The sequence below is a fragment of the Babylonia areolata genome, chromosome 15 (assembly GCF_041734735.1).
Source record: "Babylonia areolata isolate BAREFJ2019XMU chromosome 15, ASM4173473v1, whole genome shotgun sequence".
In the NCBI taxonomy this organism is placed as follows: Eukaryota; Metazoa; Mollusca; class Gastropoda; order Neogastropoda; family Buccinidae; genus Babylonia; species Babylonia areolata.
Window position 1 is genome coordinate 3,217,648 of NC_134890.1, and position 7,500 is coordinate 3,225,147.

General features: G+C 40.6%; 1 protein-coding gene across 3 annotated transcripts in view; it reads right to left on the bottom strand.

Moving 5' to 3' along the window:
• Window positions 1–7,500, bottom strand: part of LOC143290376 (uncharacterized) — a 97,456-nt gene that overhangs the window by 38,063 nt on the left and 51,893 nt on the right. The window lies entirely within an intron of this gene.

The window sequence follows — 7,500 nt, forward strand, 5'->3', positions numbered from 1 at the left end:
AGGGAAGGGGGAAGGGAGGCGGCGGGGAGGGGGTGTGGGGGGGTTGGGGGGTCTGTATTCACATCCCCTGGACACATGTGGTGCTGAAAGACGTGCTCGTGAAAATTCCTCTCTACTTTGCACCCTCTCCTCTCCTCCCCATCACACACACACACACACACACACACACACACACACACACACACACGCACACACACACACACACACACACACACACACACACACACACACACGCTTGTCAATACGTATTTAGCACATGCGAGGTTTCGGTATTCATCTAAAGGTAGTACTCCTATTTCTTTGTATGTTCCGGGGGTCGATGCATGGAAAGATACACCAAGGACAAGTCTATATGCTTTACAGTCAATGCTTTGAAGTTTCTTTAGCAAATACTTTGGAGCATTGAAAAAGACTTCTTGTCCATAGGATAGTTTGGACCGAATAAGTGATGACGATAAATGTTTCAAAATCGTTTTAACTTGTCCCCAGTACTGTTTACTCACAATTTTTTAGTAAGTTCAAAGATTTTCTTTCTTGCTTTTGTTATTGTATGTTTAATATGGCTATTCCAAGTTAGTTTTGAAGTAAATATCAATCCTAAAAACTTAACAGTATCTTTATATTGAATTGTCTCATTTTCAGTCTTAAATGTTGGTAACTCTTCTGGGTTTGTACTATTGTTAAAAAGCATAATGTGTGTTTTTTGTTCTGATGATGATGTAAGACCATTATCAGCAGTATATCTATTTAATCTACCTGTTTCTCTTTGGTATATTTTCTTGATATAGTTTAAAGCCCTTTTGGATGTAATCCGTTTCATAGTTACATTCATCCACGTACATATATCATCTGCGTATTGCACTAGGATCACATCTTTGGATAAGTGTTTAGGTAAGTCGTTCAACAAGATATTAAATAGAACAGGGGCAATAACAGAACCTTGGGGTAATCCCATGTGAAGAGTTTTAGGATTTGAGTACGTATTCCCAACCTGTACCTGTATACTTCTTTCACTCAGGAAATCTTTGATATAATCACAGAGATGTCCAGGCAAGCCAACAGATTTCAGTTTAAAGAGTAACTTTGCATGCCAAACGTGATCATAGGCTTTCTTCACATAAAAAAAAGTTGCAAGAACGTTTTTCCTTCTACATCAGAGGAAGTAAAAATTACATCCGAAAACAACTTCCCAAAAGAGCTAAAAACATATCTTATTTAACACCCATTGGCACGTTTGTGTCAAACCTGTTCGAAAAGTATGAAATTAATTCAGATGACGTAGACACACAGAAGACCGTAAGTCCATACCCCATCTGGGAGATGAATAAAGCACATTTTGATGTTAACCATAGTGACATTAAAAAGAATAAAAATCCGAATATCATGGCAACGGAAGTCCGAGTACACCTTCAAAATAGATACTGTGATCATTTACAGATCTACACAGACGGCTCACTATTAGACAATTGCCAAGCAGGTTCAGCTTTCGTTATAACAGAACTGAAAACGGAAAGATCATACTATACTGGTAAAAATCGTTCAATATTCACTGCTGAACTTATTGCTGTTCTTATGGCTCTAAATCATATTCTTGATCTTCCAATTTGCCTTCTACAAGTTTTGTTTTGCGTTGATTCCAAATCTGTTTTACGTGCTTTAAACTCATTAAATTGTAAGAAGAAATCCGAAATCATAATAGAAATCAGCCACATTTGACATCTTTTAAGCTTGAAAGGAACACATAATTTTATTACGTTTTGCTGGGTTCCTTCACATCTTGGTATTCTCTACAATGAATGGGCTGACAGGGCTGCAAGAAAAGGAAAAAAAAACAAAAAAACAATACAACAACAACAACAACAACAACAACAACAAAACCGAACAGGGAGCAATAGAACTTCATGTGCCTCTGTCTGTACAAGAGGGTTATCGAATACTAGAAAAAAAACAACAAACAAAAAATACATCGTGGAACAAAGTCAGAGAATTATACCAGGAAAACGGCAAAGGTTTAAACCATAGTGTAATTAATGTTCAAAAACCGGGAACTATCAATCAGTCAAATACATACAGTAATTCAGTAAGATTAAGGCATCATGCATTATCAAACAGGATAAAACTGAACGCTTTTATAACTAAGTTCAGCAAAGATGTCAGATGCATATGTGGAGAACATATTTCTAGCAACCACGTAATATTCGAATGTCAGAATCTAAAATGTTTTTTTGCCAGACTTCACCAAAAGTTCTTTTGAATGTGTTGTTAACAATTCCAATATGTTATTTGTTAGTGCGGAAGGTTTGCTGCATAGTCCCATAGAACATTTGTTATAGTTGCTTGAAGTTGGCGTTTATAACGTTTCCATTTTCCCTGGCGTTGTCTCTCCCTATTCCACACATCCACACACTTTTACCCACCCCCCACCCCCCACAACCCCAAACCCCACGTTTTTTGTTTTGTTTTGTTTTTTTCCTTTTTTGTCTAATATTACTTCAAATGGAAAGACGTTTAACTGAAGACAACGCACGTACACACACACACACACACACACACACACACACACACACACACACACACACACACACACAATCAAATACATATGTGTGTGTGTGTGCATGTGTGTGTGTGTGTGTGTGTGTGTGTGTGTGTGTGTGTGTGTGTGTGTGTGTGTGCGTGTGTGCTTGATTGTGTGTGTGTGTGTGTGTGTGTGTGTGTGTGTGTGTGTGTGTGTGTGTGTGTGTACAAAAAGATTACACTCTCTTGATGCCTATTGATATATATGACAGAGTGAGTGAAAGAGTGAGGGGGAGTGGGGGGGGCGGGGGGTACAGAGGGAACAAGACCAAATTGTAAATATTTGAGGATAAAATGTAAAGCAATAATTGTGTGCTTTTCTTCATCCAGTCCCCGCCGCATATCGGGTCTTTACTACCAACTTATACAAGAGAGGAGAGAGAGAGAGAGAGAGAGAGAGAGAGAGAGAGAGAGAGAGAGAGAGAGAGGAGAGAGAGAGAGAGAGGAGAGAGAGAGAGAGGAGAGAGAGAGAGAGAGAGAGAGAGAGAGAGAGAGAGAGAGAGCGGCACGCACAGAGGCACACACACACACACACACACACACACACACACACACACACACACACACACACACACACACACACACACACACACACACACACACTTGTTACTCTCTTCTGTAAAGAAATGAATTCACACATGTGCCAGTTCAACCTTTCAGTCAAGCACTCACTTACACTCCACTCATGTTTGGATTGTATTCTTTACTGTTTGTTTCTTATTTTTGTGTTTGCTTGCTGGTTGTTTTTTTTTATTTGATTGTGTTTTGGTTTTTTTACATGATTCAAGAAATCTTTTTTTTTTTTTACATGATTCAAGAAATCTCCGCTCTTCCTCTGACTGTTACCTTTTGAAACTTCCTCGTGTCAATACAAGAACCTGTGGTGAACATTCTTTCTTCTTTGCTGCTCCTCACATCTGGAACAACCTTCCTTATCATATCTGTGCATCTGATTCTATTTCTGCTTTTCGCTCATCACTAAAGACTCATCTTTTTAAAACCTATCTATAAGCACTCTCAGCTTCCTTTTCTCCAACACCACCCATGTCAGCTCACTTTGGATGTATGTAGAGTGGGAAAGAGAGAGTGTGAGTGGGGGTTGGGGGTGGGGGGTGAGGGGGGGGGCGTTGAGAAAGAGTGGCCATGAATGTTTTATGTTAAGAAAGAAGGAAAATCTGCCGACACCGAAGACATTGACAGGACTCACCCCAAGCACAGAAGTGGAGGGGTATCGAAACTGAGGTCACAATGAGAGCAGGGCATGAAAGGCCACAGACTTTGAGACTGTTTTGTTTATATTGATGATGATGAAGGAGGATGACGATGAGGATGACGATGTTGCTATGGAGGTCCATTTTGGTTTGGGACTGCATGACAAGGTTGTACTCTACGCTTCCTGTCATAATGATATCCCGGCGTTAACCAGGCCCGAGAAATACAGACACTTGCGGTGTTGGTCAGGTAATTAGAGCAACACACCCAAAGACGCATCCTTGAAGTGGATGACACTAGACTGTGTGGTCCCAGTCTCTCTTTTTTCAAGAATATTAGTAATTTGAAATATCCTGTTACTAAACATCTGTAGACCTGATTATACAGGCTCTACCTACCTTGGAAATGGTGAAACCGTTGATGTGTCATGTACCATCCATACATATATTCTACATAAAATGTATATCGAAGTGGTCATTAATGCAAGCACCAAACTGGGTATGAGTTACTTTACAATATCACTTGGTGTCATGGCTGGAATGTTTTTGAAGGTGGATCCCAACCCCACCATTCTACGACTTCCCCTCTCACCCCTCCCCCCTAGCCCCCTGCCCCGCCCCTAAGTATTTGTATTTGTATTTCTTGTTATCTCAACAGATTTCTCTGTGTGAAATTCGGGCTGCTCTCCCCAGGGAGAGCGCGTCGCTACACTACAGCGCCACCATTTTTTTTTAGTATTTTTTCATGCATGCAGTTTTTTTGTTTTTGTTTTCCTATTGAAGTGGATTTTTCTACAGAATTTTGCCAGGAACAACCCTTTTGTTGCCGTGGGTTCTTTTACGTGCACTAAGTGCATGCTGCACATGGGACCTCGGTTTATCGTCTCATCCGAATGACTAGCGTCCAGACCACCACTCAAGGTCTAGTGGAGGGGGAGAAAATATCGGCGGCTGAGCCGTGATTGGAACCAGCGCGCTCAGATTCTCTCGCTTCCAAGGCGGACGCGTTACCTCTAGGCCATTACTCCAAGTTGATAAAGTGGACGATGTCTGTTTGAAATCAGTAGTTCAGCTTCATTGTAGTACATCGAAGATTACACATATTAAGAGTCGGCTTTATCGTTATTCTCCTCCTAGTGCTCCGATGAGATTGCTACAGATTATTTTGATGTTTTGAAAATGTGAATGCATGTCAAAGTAAAAAAAAAAAAAAAAATTCAGCGTGGTCATTGAACAAACAGCAACTACTTTCTTTTTTTCTTTTTTTTAATGTAAAGTCATCTGAAAAAAAAAATAAATAAAAAAGGAAAGTAAATTTGATAACAAACAAACATACAATACAAACAAAATACTCACTTGCATCGCTCTGTCACAGAGAGAAATACAAACTTTCATGCTCATGCACTATTGTTTTACCCCAAGCACTTTTTTACAAACACGTTTCCCCCAATAACACAAGTACACTGCCAATGCAGTCATGCACAAAACAGTGCACTAATATCAACTGAAGCACTATATATATATATATATATATATATATATATATATATATATATATATGTATGTATGTATGTATGTACATATACATATATGTAGGGGAGCATTACTGTCAATGTCTTAGAAAGATGTTTCTAAAGATATGTTTTAATAAAACACGTTTTTGTTTGTAATACTTTTTTTTTTAAGTGAGTAGAAGTCTATTCCACACATTTCAATTGCAAGTTGAGAATGAAGGGGGTTAACAGGGTTACAGTAATGATATAACATGAAAAAGTTACAGACTTGTAAAAAGTGCTTGGGGTAAAGCAATCGTGCATGAGCATGAAAGTTTGTATTTCTCTGGGCATCTCCTACAAAGATCATATCACGAACGAAGAAGTTCGAAACAGAATCAGACAAGTCATTGGGCCCTACGAAGACCTGTTGACCTTGGTCAAGAGACGCAAGCTCAAATGGTATGGCCATGTCATGAGATCATCAGGGCTTGCCAAGACATTCCTGCAGGGCACAGTGCAAGGAGGGAGAAGGAGAGGCAGACAGAGGAAGAGATGGGAGGACAACATCCCAGACGGGCTTGAGGTTGAGCGATACAATCAGGAGGTCAGAAAACCGAGAGGATTGGAGGATGCTGGTTGCCAGATCACCTGTGGCGACCCAACGGTCCACAAGACTACGGGATAGGTGAAGGTGAAGGTGATATTCCATCAGTTACTATTGTTTCTGTTTTCAAAAAGACATTATTCTGTTGCTTTGCAGTTCAATCTATTCTCTGCATCGTTCTTCATGGTAAGTTATGGGAATGTAATATATCAGCATCACTCTGTGATTGAAAACACTGTGAAGTATGATTTGTGTCTGAATCAGCTGCCATCACTGATGGCCGCAAGTTCTGTCTTTCCAGTTTACATCGTCCCCTAACTCCTCTCCCTCTCTCTCCTTCTGTCCCTCGCCACTTTATTATCTTCCAAAATGTCCACGGTGACACTTTTCATGAAAATTATTTTGGTCATAAAAAAAAGAAAAAAGAAAAAAAAGTCTCAGACAAGGTACAATAGACGTGGCAAGATTATGAAATCTGAATCACTCGACTGTTGGCCGCCGTTCTTTCTCTTTACTCTGGACCTTGCAACCGGAATGAACTTCCTCTGTCGCTTCGTCAAGTCTCCACACTCAGCTCTTTCAAGTCTGGCCTTAAAACCCACCTCTTCCCAAAATAGCCTCCCTTCCCTGCCTCTTCCTTGTCTTCAGTTTCTCCAGTTTTAGCATGCGTGTGAATGACTGGTGCGAAAGCGCTTTGATTTGACTCTGCACAAGATTCATCGCTGTATAAATACCATTATTATTAGTAGTAGTATTGGCTGTAGTTCCGGAGAAAGACGTTTTATCACCGGAAACTCGAGTAGAGACTGATAACGACAGCTTTCAGAAAGGCCACTGGATGGCTGCTGCCTCACAGCCTTTTGTTCACTGTAGCGGATGTGAGGGAGGGGGAGGGAAGGAAAGTTGAAGTGTAATTTGAGGAAATGGCTTGTTGGCCATGATTCACGTGTCACTTCAGAGAGCTGGGCCCGCTCTGTCTGTCATTCTCCCAACCTCTCTCTCTCTCTCTCTCTCTCTCTCTCTCTGTGTGTGTGTGTGTGTGTGTGTGTGTGTGTGTGTGTAGTACGAATGATTTAGTTGGCCCTCTATGTAACGAATCTCAAGAAAACGAATTACATTTTGTTCTTTGTTGCCCAGTGCTAGGAAATATTCGTGAAATGTTTATAAAAGCAAACTATTACAAACATCCCTCTTTGTTTAAATTAAGTCTGTTAATGTCGTCAAGCAACAGTAAGGACGTTCGTGATTTTTCCTTGTTTTTGTATAAGGCTTTCAAACTTAGAGAAATCGTCACTTCGTGAAATGAATATAATTATGTTTTGTTATCTGCATTTATGCTTGTTTGCTTACGTTGTCTTATTGAGTTGTATAATGTTCATATTAACCCCTTCACTTGGGGCTGAGGCCTATATGTGAATAAACCATTCCGTTTCCGTTTCTCTGTGTACGCGCGCGCGCGCGTGTGTGCTTAGCACGTTCCTCTTTCCGCGCCAACCTTCCTTCACAAACCTGAAACGTTAGTCACGGTCAGGTTTGTCACGTGCGAACCCCCACGTGGAGTGATGGCCTAGAGGTAACGCGTCCGCCTAGGAAGCGAGAGAATCTGAGCGCGCTG